Below are 20714 nucleotides of genomic sequence, written 5' to 3'. Positions count from 1 at the left end.
AATTTCTATTAAAAAAAAATTGTGTCCAATCCAAAATTTTTTAAAATTTCTTAAATTTTCGCGGATGTCCAGCTTAATGTAAACATAATAAAATTCTTAAAAGATTTCTGGCACTTATCTAAAAAGTTTTCAAATTTCTTTTTTTTCTTTTATTTATTCTCCACTAAAAAATAAAATAAAATCTATGTACACTTTGAATGCTTCTGGGCTTTCACCATTTTACATATCTCATGCGAATGTAGTACATATGAATGGACTCAGTGGTTGACAGACACAACATGTGGCAAGCGTACAAAAATGCCTTACGCTCTAAGTAAACTCAATTTTATTTATTCTATTTTTAAAAATATTCTGTTGCCTTAACTTTTTGATAGAAAACAAAAATTGTCTGTTTTTACTTTAGAATTCATTTTAGTTAATGTGCGGATGTCTGCCTCAACAAATCACAGCTGCTGCCTGTGTTTGTGGATGTATGAAATTTTAATTTCTACAAAAGTTGCGCAAAGCTGAAATTCTAATATTTAAAATAGTTTCCTTCTTTTCCAATATATAATGCGAATACTCTGTACTGATCGCCACTGCCCTGAAATATGGATTTAATCTAATAATTTTGAAGTAATTTATTACATTTTTAACACATCGAAATAAAAACAAAAAACACTTTTTCTTTTTGGCCTGTACGTCTACAATTTCCTAAATTAAAAATGGATCATAGAGGTCTATGTAGGGTAGCAGTAATACAACTCCCCTTCATTTTTTAAATTTTCTTTTCTCCAATTTCTCTTTGTTTAATTCACAAAATCAGCAATTAGTGTCAGGAAATGTCAGCGAAGGTCAGCGCAGCGCAGCAACCAGAAGGCGGACAACAACAAATTATGTACATATTTAGTTGGATGACATCATGGAACTGATTACTCATTAGCTTAAACTTAATGCCACTTTAGATTTAATATTATGAAATTCACTTTTACTTAACCTTACGTTGGCTGTGGACGTTTGACCATCGCAATAAACAAAAATTAAAAAAAAATATATATTTCTGTGTAAAAATAACTAAATACAACACAATGTTAAGTTTGCCGCCATCATAGTTGGCTAACACAACAGGTTTGTTTACTTTTCAGCCGTTGATGAATGTGAAATTTACACTGCAAGTGAGCTACATGCAAAAGTACATACATATAAAAAGATATACTCATGCACAACAACATGCAAATCTGTGGGGTAGGACAGGGTCGCTATTAAAATAGCTAAAAATATTCATACATTTAAAAAAGTATCAAATTTCGAGCGAAGGAAAATTTATCTCATCCATTTTCAATATATCCGATGCAAAAATTTACCATTTCAGTCTGGCGAAGGTCAAACAATTGCAAAGAAAACGCTCTGTACTATACTCATCCTGAAAGCAAGACCTACATAGTAGGTTGTCGATGACACCTATGGTGATCATATGTTTGTCCCCATGGTGCTTCGTAATCAGTTTTTAGGAAACACTTGCCTGTTTAGCAGGTGTAAGCATTCCACTAGGGGCTCTCATCATATCCTTCAATGTGTACGCTATTTGTGTAGTGTAATTGGCTCTTGTCCAATTGGCTGCTCCAATGAACCGCAGTTCGCCACTTCATCGACCAATTCGTTGTCTTGAAAACCACAGTGTCTAGGTATCGACACAAGTTCAAGCTCATTTTATTTTGCTAATGAGCTCAGCCTCAATTTGTCTTTCCAGACTATTTTTGAAAACCTGTGAGCGGATTTCAATGGCTCTAGAGCAGCTTGGCTTTTATTGCAGACCTCGATTAGATGTCCACGCCAACTATCGCCAATTATCCATTCAGCTACTTCAAGTAATGCAAAGACTTCCTGTTGCAATACCATTTGCATTTAGCAGAAAAGTATCCAGTCAGTCCATTTCAGTCTTACAGCCGCCGGTTCATAAAGTTTTTATCGAGCTCCCCAAGAGATTGTCTGGACATCTCCACTGCTCCCTTGTAGACAAGCTAACGTCGTACTTTCAGGAAATACTGATGTATGAGAGAACATCCTAGAATCTAAATAAGTAGCTTTGTGATTGAAACATATTTATACCTTTCATGAACAGGAAATGGTATTAGAACTTTGGTCGATGTTTTTAAGTAGCAGAAGAGTGATCAAAACGCCGAGCTGAGTCGATTTAGCCATGTTCGTCTGCCTGTCTTGTTGAGCGCAATCTGGTCCCTCAGTTTTCCAGATATCTCACTGAAATTTGGTATTTCTATAATCTATTAATCATTTTTCGTAACTGGCAAAATCGGACCACTGTAACAATATAGCTCCCATACAACTGTTTGTTCACATATGAGATTTTTCGTCATAACTCCTTCACTTATGCAGCTGGGAACATGAAACTTCGCACTATTTTCACCCATTGTCAACATAATACTTTCAGTGAAAATAACAACGATCGGGTCACTATAACCTATAGCTCTCATACAACTGATTGTTCAGATATAGGGTTTTACTTTAAAGCTCCTTCATTTCCATTAGATCGGTGCTTTATAAGGTATATGTATCTTCGATACCACTGATTGTTCTGATAAGCAATTTTTATATAACTCCCCTTTCTATGCATGCAGTGACAGCACTGTTCTTACTTGTTTTCGATTATTTTTTACTTATAGATCATATAGATGGATGGAGCCTAGATCCCGCGGCCGCTACTACCAACATTGGGCCTCATACATACATAAATATGATTTTAAGCTCAGACTAAATTTTTGCATTGCACTATCTTTCTTTGCTTCAAACATTACTTTACAAAGATGATCCGATTCAAAAGAGCTTACATTGACGCCCTTTAGATATGAACGTCGCCCACTAATCGCTATTATTTTGATACTTGATTTTAGATGGCTTTATTTAATAACATATGTACATACATAAGTAGGTATGTACTATATATGCACTCAGCATTTAATTTATATCTACGCCGCTATTGCACGAAAACTAACTATGAGGCGGGCACTACCTACAGTTAAGTAAAATATTTTCATAATTTTTTTTTTCAGTTTCTTTAAACGCGCGCTTAGTTAGCTATGACATTTTGAATGAATTAACGAATATTAAAAACGAACCATAGATGGGCATGCCCGCGTGACAGCCCGTATGATTGTTGCAACCTGTTGACGCTACAGACTTAGTTAAGGCTTGTCATACCAAAAAGAAAATTTAAAATAATAATGCCATATATTAAAGAGCATAATGATAATCAGTTAACAACGGCTCCAACGGCTAAACCATAGCTAATCGACTGGCTGGCTGATCGTTGGTTATGCCAAACCAAAACAAATTAGCATTTTGTATGGATTTGTAAAAGTGTTTAGCTGACGACTTGGTTTATGAGTGGGCCGTAGAAGGCGCACGATTATGATAAGCTGACAAAGGCAAAAGAAAAGCCGTAGCCCCAACGTATTTTGTTGGTATTTATAGTTTGTGATATCCGGTCTGGCATTTCATCAAAGGGAAAATGCATATCAACTATTAAAGCGCGGCTTCCATCAGCTACTTAACTGTGTTAAATTTTATTTTATAGTTTATTATTATATGTTTGTACATACGGATGTATGTTAGAAAAAATTAACCCATTTCTAAAAATAATTTCTAATAATTAAATTTCTAACAGAGATTTTTAATTTCCTTTGCTTTTTGCCACTTTTGGCCGATCACCAAATTTATTTAAATAATATTTGTTATTTTGCTAGTAGTCTTAATGCAATTATCCGTACTTTTTTGTCGCATTTTCATGCCAAATTTAGTGTAAAAAAGTGAAAATTCAATTTTGTTGCTTCGCTCTTTTGAAAAAAAAATATATATATATATATATACTCATTGGCGCTTGGTAGGTATGTAAGTTTGTATAATCGCTCACTTTATATGTCCATACAATTAAATCCGAATTAGAATTTAATTAAACAATTGGCAATCAATTACAATTGCTTTAATGTTTTTTTTTTTTAACTAAAAAGGTTTTATAAACAGACAATTCGCTGATGACGCGCTGACACATATATATGAGTATGTGTGTTTGTACTTACACGTACATATGCAAACTGCAATTAAAAATATACAAACTATTTTGACTACAAAATCGCTCGACAGTGGAAGTGAATAAATAGAAATAGACGAAAGCGAAAACAATGTTGGTTGTTTGTGTTGGCAAACAAAGTTTTTTTAATGTTTAGTATTTACATATGTACAACTGCCTATGTATGTATTTTGGTATGTATGTATGTATTTATGGTATGTAGGTTTGCACGAGGTAGGCGCACGCATAGCGGATGCGCTATTAGTTAAGAATGTGGGTTAATGGGATTAATAGGAAATTGCGAAATATTTTTTTTTTTTCGTCTTGGTTTCGCACGCACTGCTTGTGTATTGCATTTGTGGTTAAATGAGATTAATTAATCAGATGAATTGATTTCATTCACCAAACTGTTTGCAGAACTGACTAGCTGACTCAAATAGCAAAGTATGACGTGATAATTATTCACGCATGCGAGTTGAAAATGAAAGTTGTAGCAAAAAGTATTTCAAGCATTTTCAATTTCATGGCAATTTTGGCATGCAATGATTTGATGCTCAATTTAAGGCAATAAAGTACCAGGTTGACAGAACTTTGAACTTCTTAAAGTTTTAAAGGTTTGGGTATCAAATTGTGCTCACTTAATTTAAAAATATTTTGCTTTTTTTATATTACAGCCAACGGCATTTATTATTTAATACTACGCTATTTCCATACAAAATATGCAGATTAAAAAAATATTTTCAATGCGCTAATATTTTAGCCTAAGAAGTACGTCAGCATCTGTGACGAAGTGCCCCTATGCTCTATAGGGACGAATTGAAAATCCATTCTAATGCCATGCCTATGGAGGTTTAAGATTATTTCGAGTCAAGCTTGGTGATACGTATTTCGGCAATGAAAAGCCTGTCTATGGCGTTTCGGATTTATTCTATAATATTGAGACTCCGTTGCCGTCCAGACATAAGGAAAAGTTTCACTTATTTGAAGTCCATGGCAGTCCGAGAAAAAGTCCTGCTCCTATAATCCGCTGAGCCGCCACTTTCTTGACCAAAACTTCTGCCACTTCATTACCCATTTATCCGCTTGAACTGATAACTGAAGAAAGGTTATCAATATTTGCAGATTCGATACTCTTTAATGGTCAATTATATACCAGCTTGGAGTATGTGAATCTCAAATAGGATAAAGACAATCCATAATGAAGAAAACAATGACAATTGGTCTAAAATTAGTTATAGGCCCCTACTTTGATTGTAGACTTGGTATATAATGTAATGAATTAATTAATAGGTGGACCTTCTCTTCCTCACTCCTAACTTTCTTAATTAAAAACAAAAATTACGTCATGAATATTGCACTAATTTAAATATTCTCTACCTAGTGAGGACTCTCAAAATACCTACTTTGCTCGAGATGTCACTTGTTTGGGGTTAGTTTTCTTAGTAGATCTTAAGTTAAAACTAAACCACTGTTAAATTTTTCTTGCAGAATGCACTGAAACTCAATTACCTTAAATAAATCGTCCCAGGACCAATCCAGATTTCCATATATATTTGTGAAATTTCATTGATATGGTTCCAAACCTCATAAGCATCTCCAAATAATCGTTTCTAGGACCACATTTATGTGTGTATTTTTTTTTTTTGTTTCGAAGGCAGTGTTGGTAGCATTTTGCCATACCTCTACCCCCAATCACTGTAAAATATTCTCCTCGTTCCGATTAAATTTTACATCTCTGTGCAATTGTTACGATTTCCACTGAAAAAATGTGAAATACTACAAATGTCCCAACCTGTTACACCTGTCCACAAAGTAATTCATTGTACCATTTTTTTTTTCCAAAGTCTTTTTTAAATTTATTGCATTAAATACCGGCAATTTCTTCAACGAATGCCAACCAACAGCGGCAACATTTGTCGCAGAAAAAGCAGCAAATCCTACAAACTTGTTAACTTGAACCTGGCGCTTGGTTACTTTGAAGCTTTTGCGCACAAAAACAAAAAAAAAACAACAATGATTGACGACAGCGGTGGCAGCAGCAGCAACAATGTCGTTGCACGGCAATCACTACGCAATTTGCAGCAACATATTTCAGCGCTTTTTCATTGTGAAATAAGAAAACAGAGGGAAATCAGAGTGGAACAATCAATCCATTTCAAGCAGCAGAACGCCAGACAACAAACAGCCAGACAAAGAAAAAAATAAATAAAATATAAAGTAACAACAATATTAATATTGGCAGTGAATTTCAATGGAGAAGAAGAAGAAGAAGAAAAAATGCAACTAGCCATTGCAAGCTTAAGTTGACAAACTTGCGGCGCCACCAAGCAAAAAAAACAGGGAAGCTGCAACAACGGACAGAGGGAATCTAACTCACAACGAAAGCATGAAAAATGGGGAGTTGAAATCGAGAAAAAAATTACTGTTGCAACAAATAGACATTTCAAGAGCGCAACACTGACGACAATGACAATCGCAATCATGCAATGGCGCAACAATGGCAACAATTGCAGTGACAGCATAATAAAGGTGCATGCCGTGAGCTAAGGTAGAGATGGGCAACAACAAAAAAGTGTGCACAAGGAGCAACAAAAAAAAATGCAAAAATAGCAACAATAAAAGCACAAATAGCAGCAACAAAAAAAAAAATAATAATGGGTGAGCTATGTATGTATGTGGCAGCAGCCTTTTTTTTTGCGCGCTGACATCAGACATCAGTCGAGATAAACGTAGCCGTGGTGCTGCGGTGGTGGCCAGGGCTGCCAACTATACTTAGCTATGAAGTGCCATATTGAGGATAAAAAAAAGTGCCAAAATGTGCCAAATAGAAAAACATAAAAGTGCCAAGAAAGCTGCCAATCTTTTCAATTCTTCCCATTTAGCATTAAAATTGGAAACACATTCCTAAATCAATAGTCCAATGCCAAAGTAAGATAAACCACTTGTATACACTATAGAAATTTGAAAATTTTATTTGAGAAAAGGAAGTGCATGCAAAGGATTTCACCAAAATATATTGAAATATTACTATTTTTCAAAAGTGTCTTTGTGCCAAATTTCAAAATTAAGTGCCATTTGATGTAAAAAAAAAGGTCAAAAAATTGCACGGTTTGAGGCGAATTGGCAGCCCTGGCGGTGGCAGCTGAAGCGGCGTCACGCATTAAAATCATTTCCTCTATTGTCTAACAACTGGTTTTTATTTGCAATGAAGAGACAAAAAAAAAAGGGGAAAAAACGCAGCGAAAGACAATGCACAAACAAATAGCAATAAAGGTAGACTGTGAGATTGTATCTGCTGTTACTTTGAAATTAAAGTTTGTTTTTTATCTTTTTTGTGTTTGTTTGCTTAGAAATACTTGTTTACTGTATTGTTGCTGTTTTCTTTATTTTCTTTGTTTAGTTGCTCTTTTCGATTTGCAACATGTTCCTTAAAGCGGAGAACCTTTTGCAATGGGATTTCAAATTATTTAACGTAACAGCAGGCACAGCAACCTGAAAGATTTTGTTTACGCTGCAAGAGACATAAACCCTTGCAAGCAAAATTACTGATTATAAATAGTTCCACCATAGATGCCCTAAAATAAACCAATCTTTTTCCAACCAAGGCGAGACAACCACAAAAGTATCAGCGTCTTCAGGGCAGAGCCAGGATCCCAGCTCGATACTTAGAAGAGGAGCCTGACCAGTGTCTAAAGTCACATTTCGCTACTCGGTTGTTACCACTCAGTATTTAAGGCTCTGCAGGAGAACCAACTGAGGCCGCAAAATATTGTTGGCCGCCCCACAGTCACAGTTGATGATCGTTTGCCAGCCAACTCATCGGCGACCTTTGTGCTTACAACCAAATTGTTTTTATTTGAATACATTCCACAAAATAATTACTTCATCTACAATTTTTCGTTGGTGTGTCGAAGTTGCTTGGACAGAAATGCCCTGAGAGATCCATTCTTGCAGTGGCTCCAGAACAGACATAAGTTAGTTTACGACAGAAAAAATTTTCAGGAAAGCAACCACCAGATGACACTGACGTCGAATTATTTTGAAAACTCCTATTCACGATCCGATTTGGCTTCAATGCGAAACATTTCTTAGTCAGTTGATATATATATTGGATATAATTTCAGGCAAATTATTCTATAGGATGGATAATTTGGAACTTGCATTGAGTTAGGTTATAATAAATATAATTGCAAATATAATTCGCATGTTAGTCGGTTGATATCAAATAATGAAGGCTCTTAAGAAAGCTATATGAACTTACATGCCTAAGTAACCCGATAGATTTTTAGTTAAGGAAACTCTTGCGCACTCAACTGAGCACTTTTCTGTGAATTTTTTGAATACCAGTTGGCAGGCTGTGTAATTCACGAAGCTCTATTATTTTATAAATTTTTTTTAAATATGCGTATCTGCATATGAAAACATTACTTATATATCCCTCACCATTCTATTGACCGATCTTCTAGCTTATAGCAAGTGACCGGATATTTACTCATTAATATCGCGCAAGTTGCATTTTTACACCGCACTCGAATAGCTAAGTATTTTCTTAGTACCTATAATGGGTGGTCCTAATTATTTATTCTCATTATCCACTAATGGAAGCACAAGCAAATTAAAAAAAAAACCAAAAATATATAAACATTTAATTGTTTTCTCTTCAAAATGTATTTATCCGTTACAAAAATAATAAACACTTAAAATCCTATTAGCCTTGGCTTGCAATTACACTTATGAGCATAGTGACACTAAGTAGCTTAAGTGGTCTCAATGCCACTTGACTCAAAGTGTTAGTCAATGCTCACACATTACTTATGGCGAACTAGTCGAAGAAAAGAAAAAGGAGAAAAGTGTGGAGATTTGAAAGAGGCGTCTGAAAATAGAAATAAGGTTCAATTTTTCAAAGAAATAAATTGCAACGGGAAGAAAAACCGAGTCAAAGGGGAGCCATGAGTTTAGTAGAATCGAGAAGTTAAATATTTAGAGAGAGATAGAGAGCGAACATTTTTAACAGTGAATATATTTTCATTGTAGGTGCGGCAAGGGCCCAAATAATTTTTTTTTTTGGAATTTGATATCGAAAATATGTAGTGCACCCGTGGACAGTGTGGGATATAGACTTGAATATTGACTTTTATTTGGAACGAAATTCAGCACGGGAGTCAGAATTATACTTATGGAAAATAAGTAACGAAAACCTGATTCACTCAAAGAAATACAGACCTATTAGTTTGAATTTTGAAAGCGGTGGAGAAAATTTTAGTTACGCACATTATTGGAAATATAAAAATACCGGCGTATTTATCCTGAGCGCAACACGCGTACTCGAAAGGTAGATTCTCACAGGCTATTCCACATTCAAAAGTGGTTTGGCATAAGCCATTGTGGGAGCTGGTGACTATCTGTTCTGTCTATTTGTGCTGCTATTACGGTGTTCTGGTATGGTAAGAAAGCAAGTGGATATCTAAGGTCATCTTATATTCGCTAAGGACATTGAAATCCCAAACAATTTTTCTTATACATAACATTCAACCTTAATTTGGTGCCGGTAGGAAACCATGTGATACACAGCCAGTCTAATTAGCCTAACCTAACTAATAATTGGAGCAAGAAAATCCAACCATTTTTGAATTTTAGATTTTAAGGCGAAACTAAAATCCTGTTTCCATGTTTTCTTACAACTTTTTGGGACGTTTGGGGATCCTTTATCACTTTCTGATTTTTATTCTGTACCTGTCGAGGTTTTTCAGGAATTTTTAAATTCAGTGGTATATTAAAATTTTTATTTATTAACAAAACGCATCCGTTTTACTTGTTCAAAATAATAAAACTTACTAGCTATCTAACTTTATTTTATTATAAAAAATTATGCACTCGGCACAGTTTCTGAGTGGCCATACCACTGTGCGACACTCCAAAATTCCTACGAAGTGATGTTATTTTTCTTGTCGACTAAAACAAGAATTGAAATTTGTAATTTGCCAAACACCCACAAGGCTTGCGGTTAAAAACCGAGTTTGCGCACATAAAATCCTGTAACTAAATTGACTATTAATCGACACATTTTTTGTTCACTTTTTTTCAACTGTGGCGAAGTTGTTTCGCACTATTTTATAAAGCAACCATACTAGTCGTGAATTGATTCAAAGATAAAGTTTAGTAACGCGTAAAACGAATTTTTACTTTCAAAAGTCGATTGAAAATTATTTATTTTAGTTATCACAAAAAATGTTCCTAAATATGCTAAACACAGTTCTTGGAGGGCATTAAGAACTACGCTCTTTTCAGCAAAGTTTGTTCTGGCGCTTATCAAAATTGTAGAAACTCAGCGACCGCCAATACCCTAATAGACAGCTATCATTTACAATACAAACAAAATAACAACTACATACATACATACATATGCATTTCAAATATCTGACTTCCTGCCATTAAAATCTCAAATTCCCGAATGTAATAAATTCACACGGCTGCGCAGAACCCTTTACATCCAACAATTACAAAATGTAATACTATTTGATATTCAAATAAAAAAATATACAATTTTAATAAGCTGCAAATAAATCCCAACCCTTGCGAATCAATAAATCAATAAATTAGACGCACTTTCAACACACAAATTACGTATTTAGGAGAAGGATAGGCACGCCAAAAGCATCGAATTACAAAACACACAAAAAATAATAATTGAACAATAGCACAGCGGGTTGCTTCGGAACATCTTATCTCACAAATCCACGCGGCTCACATTTCAACCGTTCTGAGAAAATTGGTGGAAAAATAATCGATATATTATGCACGCACAGCACGAAGGTAAACAAGAAGGCGTCGAACAAAGGATAGCGTAAATTTTTTGGCTAAATAACAATGCTAAGACAGGGTGCACAACCAACTGGTTGCATAAAATTCGCTAAGCGAGGGTTGAAGAATTCCTTAAGGGCAGCGAAGTAGCTTGGCACCCTTGGCGCGGTGTTAAAGGCCAAAGAAAGTTACATACATATGTACATATTTGTGAACTACCGATCCGTCTTCAAAAATTTACACGGCGATGGAATATCAAACGCCACCAGAGCCGACAAACAGTCAGCAATTCACAAACGGAATAGAGTTGCTTGCCGACACTTTTCACTTTTCGAGGGTAGTTACCAAAAAAAAATGAGTCGGAATGCGAAAAACAACCACCAAAACGGTATAACGTATACAGTTCCCTGTAGGAAATGAATCTAACTATAAGGTAACTTTAAGTTGATTAAGAAGGAGCTACAATTCACTTATTATCTGTATATTTTGTTTGACGAAAGCTAACTATATTTCTATGGTGATGGCCGCGAAATAGTCAAGGGTCTGCATTAGATGTGGTCAAGGGTGCTTCTGCATTTGATGTAACTAAATTGTAATTAACTACTTTTGGACATAAAATATCAATAGGAAAAACAAAATATTTTTTTTATTTTTTTTTATTTTATTATTTTTTTTTTACTTTATTTATTTTATTATATTTCATATTTGTTTTAATATTCTGCTGTAGGTGGTCCCATATTCCACTCCGTCAGACATATGTAACTTCAAAATGATAATATGAAACTTCGATCTTCTTTTTATTTGTCCTCAATTCGAAAAAGTATTTGCGAAGTGCAGGTTATTTAAATAGAAACGCGTTTAAAGAAAAAAATCTCCTTCATTACTCCTGCATTACTTATCGACTTGTTTCAAGTTAGCTTTTTGTAGCCAACTACAAGTTATATATTTTATAGAAATCCCGCAAAAATGCTAACTACAAGTGGGTTATTTTTTATCAATTGATAATTTTTTTCTGCAGGGTTAGCTCACGCTCACACATACATAAATACACAACTGGATAAGGTACTACGTAGTACTTCAACAACAATAAATACAAATGGCATTAGACACCCTTAAGGTCTAATCAAAGCCAGTAGAACTGATGGCATTTGAATGAAATAGGCAGCAAAAAAAAGGCTACGCAGAATGAAAGGCGATATGAGGAAACATTTAATTGTAGGAAAATATATACTCGGAAAAGCCCATAGGGGATGCAATTGCGTACCGGCATTTGATATGCAAGCGACGTCAAAAAAAGCGTACAAAACGCATTAAAAGTGGCACAGGATGTGAAAGGATACGAGCGTCTAGGACATAAAGCTGACGGGCAATTGATAGCGGTAGAAGCCGGTGTTAGCACGCAAAAAAAGTAAGACTTACGAGTACGGAGATAGACAAAAGAAATTATAATACATACATATTAGATGAAGCAATCGAAGAAAAGAAGAAGAAGAAGAAGAAGAAGAAGGTGGAACAAAAAGAGACAACAAGTAAGCTAAAGCTGAGGGTGATGGCAATTCTGAGACGAATGCCATAAAATTTTCGTCTGTGAGATTAGGTATTAATTATACCTTTTTGTATGTATGTTCATATGAATGTTCACATGCGAATGGGTTTTGACTGCGCCGGATGAGGTTTGCGTGCAAAAGATGAGACAATGGAGAGCGAACAAAGCAAAAAGCAAAAAGCAAAAAAAAACACAAAAACAAAAAGCGAAAGCAATAGCAATCAAACAAACAAAACACATTTGATATTAAAGAGTAAAAGGTGACCGCATACATTTTGTAGATTCAAAATAAAAGGCGTCACACAGCGAAACGAGTTAAATATATATCTACTTGTATATTCATGTGTGTATGTATGTAAGTAAATTTGTATTTTTTGTATAGTAAAAAAGTAAAAAAAAAATTAATCTTGACTAGCAACTTCTCGTAATTAATTAGGTAATATCCATGTGGGAACAAAAGTAATTCCATTATTCTAAAGTATAATTAATTGGATGATTTTTACATTAAATTATGTACGAAAGAAACTCTGTAGCACTGAGATTGTAAATAAATTAGGCTTTTAGATTTTGAAACCAAAACTACAAAGCGAAAAAATTTCTTACCGCTTTTTGAAATTACTGCTACATTCACATCGAAACTTCTCTCATGTAAAAAATTATATCCTCATGATTTTGAAGATTTATACATATCTACTTTTAATATGTTGCCTAAGAGAAATCGAATTTTGTTTAAATAAAAAGGCGCAACTTCTTGTTTTTCGTGTTTTATCGATTTTTTGTCAGACATCCCGGAAATATATTCGGGATTTAAAAAATCGGGATTTGGCGAGGTCTTCAAATAACTTTTAAGCATTTTTCGGCGCTCTTGTTTGGACCAAAATCCAATTTTCGATGGCAAAAAGTCAAAATTTGCCCGCTTTTTTCGAGCTGCAAAGCGTAATTTTTACTTTTAATATTAAAAGTGTTACTTGTATTTTTTTGGAGTTTTCTGAGATTTTTCGTAACTTTTACGAAATATTTTTGAGATTAAAAAAGCAGCATTTTTTGGGTATTTGGGGCCTTTGGAAATTCTCAAGTTCATATAACATATCTGACAAAAATGCTCCTGCTTTTTACTTAAAAAATATTTAACAAAGATATATACAAAGAAAAAGATGAGGATGAGGATACCGATAAAAAAAAGATGAAAATAGAATGAGAAGGATCAAAATAAAGGTAATTATAGAGAAAAGGATATAGATGGAGACACAGAGACTTAATCTGGGAACCATTTTCGGGACTCTCGGGACTTATCGATATAATAATCGATATTTTTATCGGTTTTTTTAACGATATTGTTATTGATTGTTAATCGATTTTGTTATCGATTTTTTTATTGATTTTGTTACCGATTATTTGTCGATTTTGTTATGGATATTTTTATATATATATATATTTTTTTAAATTAGTTTTTAGTATAAGAGAATAGTTTGCTACCTCAGACAAAAAGCTTAACAGCAAAAATAGCAACCAAAAAAATATAATCAAGAGAAAATTAAAAAAAAAATGGCTTAATGAATATCAAATTAAATAGAGTCCGCCAAAAGAAAAAAATCACAAACAGGAAAAATACTGAAAAGAAACGAAACTAACCACAAAGGTTGGCACATAGAATGGCAACAAAAAAAAACGAATGAATTTAAAACATGCTGATGTTGATGGCTATTTCTAATGGCGTACCTAAAGCGCCGATGACATCACCAACACTAAGAGCCATGAAAACCATGCAAACGAGAATATTTTCGAATACGTATTGTGGAAGTTAGGAATAGCAACAATAACATTAGCTAAGTATTTGATTGCTGCGAGATTTGTTGGTCGCGACGTAGGGGCAAATGAGGCATGGCAAATGCGCGGGCAATGGCAACATTGACATACTAAGAATACATAGAATACATACATATGTACATACTTAATTACATATTTACAAAGCATGTTAATTTATTACTAACAGATACAAATACAAACACCTTCAGCTCATATGAATAATAAAAAAATATAAATTAAGTAAGATAACTAAAATTGAAATTTATTTTCCGACCAACAATTTGCTACCAACAAATGAGTTGATGTCATCTGTTATACATATGTATAAACAAAATAAAGAAAATGTTGCAAAAATAACAAAAACCAAAAAAATTTTAATTTATATATTTTTACTCTAATCTTTTGTACATTAAAAACTTAATTGAAATCTTTTAAATAATAACGATTTTCAGCGGCGCATACCCACCCAAAAAAAAGATAAGTTCAGGTACTCCTTACTACTCCTACTCGCCACTCTTGCATTGCTCTCACACCTGCAAGTTGCTTACATTTTGTTGCATGCTTCACAGTACATTGACATTGCTAACAATTTCATCGTTTACTGCTGATGTTGCATGCGACAAAGTTCATGATACGAAAAGCAATAAACAAATATGTAGATATGTGTGCCCTCTAAGCTTATGATATGTTTACATCCTTAAAACAACAGACAACAATGACAGCAAACAATTGACAAGTGAGTATGAAACGAAGCAGACGATGAAGACGAGCAAGAATTGGAGGTGACAAAAACATGAAAAACTCATAGCATCTAAAAATATTTGTGACATAAATTTTTATTTTTTTTATTGTTGGAAATCTGTTGGCGACAGATCACTCGTGTCAATTGCGAGTTGAAAGCTATTTTTATGACAGTGCCACGCTTTCACAGCGAAGCCAATAAAAGGAAGAGTGATGCAAAATGCTCACACGAATATAAATACAAACATATGTACATATGAAAATATGTTCCAAGGGGACACCTAAACTAGTGGATAGTCAAACTGATTCCATTCAAGAACTGTAGTTTCTGTTCTTTACAATTTACTGAATGCTGCTCATTCTTATTTATTGTGTGTTGAAGCTGCGTGAATGGTAATTTATTTACATATCTCCATACATATGTATGTATGTATACGAATTACATTGGTTTAAAAGAAAAACAGCTATTATGAAGATTTATTTGGGCCGCCTGCGAGAGAAAAGATGTCAAGGAAAGGTGCTTCATAGACTATGTACATACATTAGGGCGAGTCAATTTGTTCGGAAAATTTTTTTTTGGTTAGGATTCTGCAGGTAATTCTAAGCAAATTTGGCGAAAAAACCATGAGTCTAAAATCAATTTGGAGTTTGCCAAAATGCGAAAATAGGTTTCCTAGCATTTTGCTAAAATTTTGCATAAAAACATGCCATAAGCGGTGTTTTGGTATAAAGAATCCATTTCTGCACTTATATATTTTTTTTAAACTTCCACCAGAGGGCGCAACAGTGAAAATTTTCACATTTTCTTCGAAACCGATACTTCCAAATTGGAAAACTCCAAATAGATTTTATACCCATGGTTTCTTGGGCAAATTTGCTTGGAATTAAACGTAGAAGCCTCCAATGCTATACGCGCATAGTCAGGAAAAATTGACCCGCCCTAACGTACATACAAATATAAGTAGTATCTTGATTACAGTGGTACCTTTTTGACCACCGTTCGATAAGAAGAACAAAAGTGATAGAGACAAGATGGCGGGATGTTATGGAAAATACTACGAAATAAAAATTGCTTCACAAAATCCTGATTGATCTGTCAAATAGTCACTTTACGCACCTATTTACACTTTTTTGCAAAGCGGGCGGTCCCATGAAAACCTCGTAAACTTTACGAGTTTAAGGGAATCCCCTAATTGTTTATCCGCAATATTTTCCCCTAATTGCCTGTCAATCGCCCTTCTCGTCTGACTGCTCCATTAGTTATAGAAAGCTTGGGGGTTTCCTCCAACCCAGTCGGATGCGAAAATCTGCGCGATATTAGGTTTGTTCCACACGCTTTCCAGGCTGTTTCGGTAATAAGAGCGTAAAAATAAGTTACTCTCTCGCAAGTGTCAAAAATGTGTCAACCCGTGCCCAGAGCGTGAGGAACGCAAAAAAAACACTTTTCGTGCCCGGAATCAACAAATCAGTTCCAAACAATTACTTTAGGTAGGAAGGTATTCGCTCTCTATCATAAATTTTTCTAGCGCGAGGAACGCTTTCTGGGCTGTTTTGGGGACCCGCTCCGTACCACTCTTGGTTCTAAAAAATTTTAGCTTACATGCTCTACCAGCCTGGTCAGAGCTGGCCAAGCTTGCGTCGAGTTCATCGGTAAAGACAGGGGGCGGTGAACTCCTCCTGGTGTGATGTTGAAGCGGTGCGTTGGAACTGTGGCGGTCTTCTATATGATATACTGCGTAACACACTCGAAATCTAAGCTTCTTAAAATTGTTTAAGTATACGTCTTTGTATTACTAACTTTTCCTATGTGCTATAAAAATATATTTGTAGGTGCTTCGGTGCTACACAAGATTTATGTATCTAATTTTTGTTGGTAGCAATTAAATATACTTTCTTCATAATTCAACAGCAGTTTTTCAGCTTAAAAAGATGACTAAGCGCACAAATGCGTAAAGATTATAAGACAACAGTTTTCGGTGCCAAAAAATTTATTTCGATAGTTTCTTTTAATGTTTAATGACTTTAACTATTCTTATGTATTTTTCATAAAACGCTTTAATATTAATGAAATCAAAAATTTCCATTGATCGAATTTCTAAGTTTGTGTCATCTACTATTTAATGTTATACATACATAAATGTGAAAATTTGTGTGTGAATGAGTATGTGAGTATATTTCTTGCTCTTTCACGCTAAAACAGCTAGACATATCTCAATGAAATTTTGCCACGCAGATAAATAAAATGTACCTGGACTAAAATATAAATTATATTGTAAAGAGAAGCGCCACCCACCTTTCGCAAAAGTTAAAATCAATTAAATAATATGTTAAACATAGTTGTTGATAAACGAAAGTTATTCTATAACAATTTATTTCGAAATAATTTTAAGGGGGATGGCCAGCTGTTCAAAATGTGCAAATCAATATAACAAACTAACGAGTTAAATGAAATATTTTCATCTGGTTATCAAACGAGGGAGGTTAAACAAAATTTTATGTCAACAATGAGTTTTAAGAGCGTTGCCACCTGTTGCGGAGTTCCAAAACAAATAAATTGAATCAACAACTTAAATAAAGCACTTTATATTCGAATCAAATCAACGAGGGGTCACAGACATCTTTATTTCGAAAACATTTTTGAAGAGGGTTGCCAACTGTTTGCAAATTCAAGATCAAATCAATTAACAGTTTAAATGAAATAGCTCAATATGGGTGTCAAACGAAAGGGGTAAAAAAAACTTTATTTTTAAAATATTTTTAAATAGGGTTACCACCTGTTTAAAAATTTGAAAAAAAAATTTAATTTAATAATAATAATATATTTTAATATGGGTGGTAAACGAAAGAGATTTAAGAGAGGTTTATTTCGGACATTTTTCGGTCGAAGGTTGCCACCTAGTAAGAAATTCAAAATGAACTTAATTAACAAGATAAAATATCTTAATATGGACATCAAACGAGAGTGGTTTAAGAAAGGTTTATTTCAAAAATATTTTTGAAAATAGTTGCCACCTGGTTATAAATTCCAAATCAATTTTATAAAGTCAAATGAAATATTTTAATACGGGTGTCCAACAAGAACGGTTTAAGTAAACCCTATTTCTATAGTACTTGTAAAGCTTTATTTTTTAAATATTTTTAAGAGGGTTGCACCAGTTTAAAAGTTCCAGTTCTATTAAATGAAAGGTTAAATGAAAAATAAAAACGGTTGAAATTTTTCTCCCAAAATGTATTGGGTGAGGGTAAAAATTTCCATAGAAAATTAACAAAAGCTAGTAGATACATACAAATTTAGCAATTTCATTCAGTTATTAAGAATTCAATTGGGGTAAAACTTGTATAGTATTTCCCTCAAAAAATCATTAAAATTAAAATTAATGATTCAGGGCCGCTTTTTTGATATTTTTATGTGCCTTCAGTGCATTCAGAAAAACCTTGCTTCGTTCAATCAAGGCTTATTTGCACAACAGTCCTGTGCTACTTTCAGTTCATATTTGTATTTCTCTCTTTGTTGATTTTTTCTTTCTTTTTTATTTGGCTTTCTGTTTTCGAATAATCTATCAACTAAGTAAGCCAACCACACAACTCTCAACAACTTAAACTCACTAAGTAATTTGTATACAAGCGCACGCATTTTGTGTTTGCCTACATTTAAGGCTTCTGTATATATATTTTGGTTTGTGATTATTGGACGCTGTTGGATTTCCGACACAATTTTGATCCTCCTCGCGGTATTGTGGGACGGTTCGCCTTCGCCTCCAGCTCGCGCACTTTTCGCTCCTTCACAAGCACTTGTCATTATTCGGCAGACAAACGCTAGCGAGTTTTGGCTTTTTTCTATTTGGTTTTGTTGTTGTTGTGGTTCTAATTTTACTTTTGTATTAAATGAAAATTATTTTCATTTGTGTGTTTGTATGTGTATGCACTTTTATGTTTGTAGCGAAAAGTGGGACACAAAAACTTTTGCTTTTATTTTTTGTCGGCTTCCGTCGTTGGCGCTATGATGTCGACAGAGTATAAAAAAAAAAGTTCAGCCAATATATCACATAGATAGAAGTATATAAATAAAATGTACGCATATACAACATACATATTTACGTATGTACACTAATGGACAAAAGAATAGGTGCGAAATTGAAAATGACGTTGTTTGCAACTTATTTTATTTAAAATATTTTTAATAATTTTCATTTAAAATGTAGTTCGATCCATAATAGAAATCACATAAATAGCCTACACAAAGTTCACGCAAAAACTGATAAAATTTCCAAAAATTGTAATCAAAGTTTCTAACTTTTTGTTCCGAATTTAATTTTATTTTAATAAAGTACAAGTGTAAAGTCCCTAAAAATTACAGTTTATTTTTTAGATTTTTTTTAGTCGAATGTCTTTAGCATTTTCTTCCGTATAAACAAAAATTCATTCATGCGTTTTTGAATTTTGCACCTATTCTTTTGACGTAGAGTGTATTGATATAGTTGTGAAAACAGCCACAAGCTCATGTATCTGCTGACTATATGTATGCTTTGTATGCATATGTGTTAAAGTTCAACAATTGAAACGAAAAATAATTTTTACATAGTTTTCCGCCACACTGAAACTAACTAAATGGATTTCATTAATCTCCCGTTTTTGTTGCATTCTATTTTTGGTGGATTTACTATGAGTTGTGAAAATCGAAATTTTTTAATTGGATTAGGTCAAAACAAATGAAATTTCAATTAAATGGGTTTGTGGATTTTTGAAATATAAAATGAAAATTTTCGACTAGTTACATACGTGTTAACTTAATTTTTATCGGTCGGAAATAAATTTAAGAGATAAATAATTTTAACACCATTGCAAGGAAAAATAAATCATGAATGTGTTCTGTGGTGTTAAGGATTCTTTGATGAAATTTAAGAATTTTGTTAAGTCCATTTTTTTTTGAACCCTAAAGAATACAAAAACCGTTCATAAATATTACGGAATTTGATTCGTTTGGAGTTGTTTTAGTTAGCTTGGAGTACTAGTACTAAACTTTTTGCAAAACAAAACTGGGTTTAGCAACTTTTCACTATATTCTGCTGTTAATTCAAATTACATACATACACTTCGTTCTGCATTTAAAGCGTTTTAATCTTTATCATTCTATCAGCGAGTTGATGTAGTCGGCGCATAATTACAGCCTAATTTGTTTAGCTACAATAAACTATTTATAACAATTAAATCAACATATCAAATTTCCTTTTTGCCGTATGAACATAAGTGAAATTGTATGAAAGCATGTGTGCAAACAGACTCATTTGTAAGTTTGTGCCATGTCGTAAATCGTTCTAATTCAAAAATATACATAAAGGAAGTAAAATAAAATCGGGTAAGTTGTAACCAGGGATGAAAAATAATCATTATTTTTTAAATTTTAACCAAACAAGTAATTTTTAGCAAAAAAAAAACCGACTTAAAAAAAAATATGTATATATCTATATATTTTATGATGCAATGATCGTATCTAAACCAAATTAGTATGGGACCACCTCTGAGACACTGCCTTTCCAAAAAAAAGAATTATCGAAATCGGTTGACGTGGTCCAAAGTTATGCGGTAACATACATAAAAAAAAAATAAAAAATAAAAATATTCCGACGAACTGATAACCTCCTCCTTTTTTGGAAGTCGGTTAAAAATGAACGTGTTTAATCGTCGTAATATAATTTTAACTACACTCGCGAATTTGTGTTCGTACGTCCTACCGGTATTTACAGTGATTTTTATTTT

The 20714-nt window shown here is 33.6% G+C and overlaps 1 protein-coding gene across 1 annotated transcript in view; it reads right to left on the bottom strand.

Moving 5' to 3' along the window:
• Positions 1-20714, bottom strand: part of LOC118747832 — a 94016-nt gene that overhangs the window by 61363 nt on the left and 11939 nt on the right. The window lies entirely within an intron of this gene.

Source organism: Rhagoletis pomonella, unplaced genomic scaffold (genome assembly GCF_013731165.1).
Source record: "Rhagoletis pomonella isolate Grant_MI unplaced genomic scaffold, Rhpom_1.0 Rhpom_scaffold_00012, whole genome shotgun sequence".
Lineage (NCBI taxonomy): Eukaryota > Metazoa > Arthropoda > Insecta > Diptera > Tephritidae > Rhagoletis > Rhagoletis pomonella.
The sequence above is the reverse complement of the archived record's forward strand: the minus strand, read 5'-3'. Positions and strand labels throughout refer to the sequence as shown.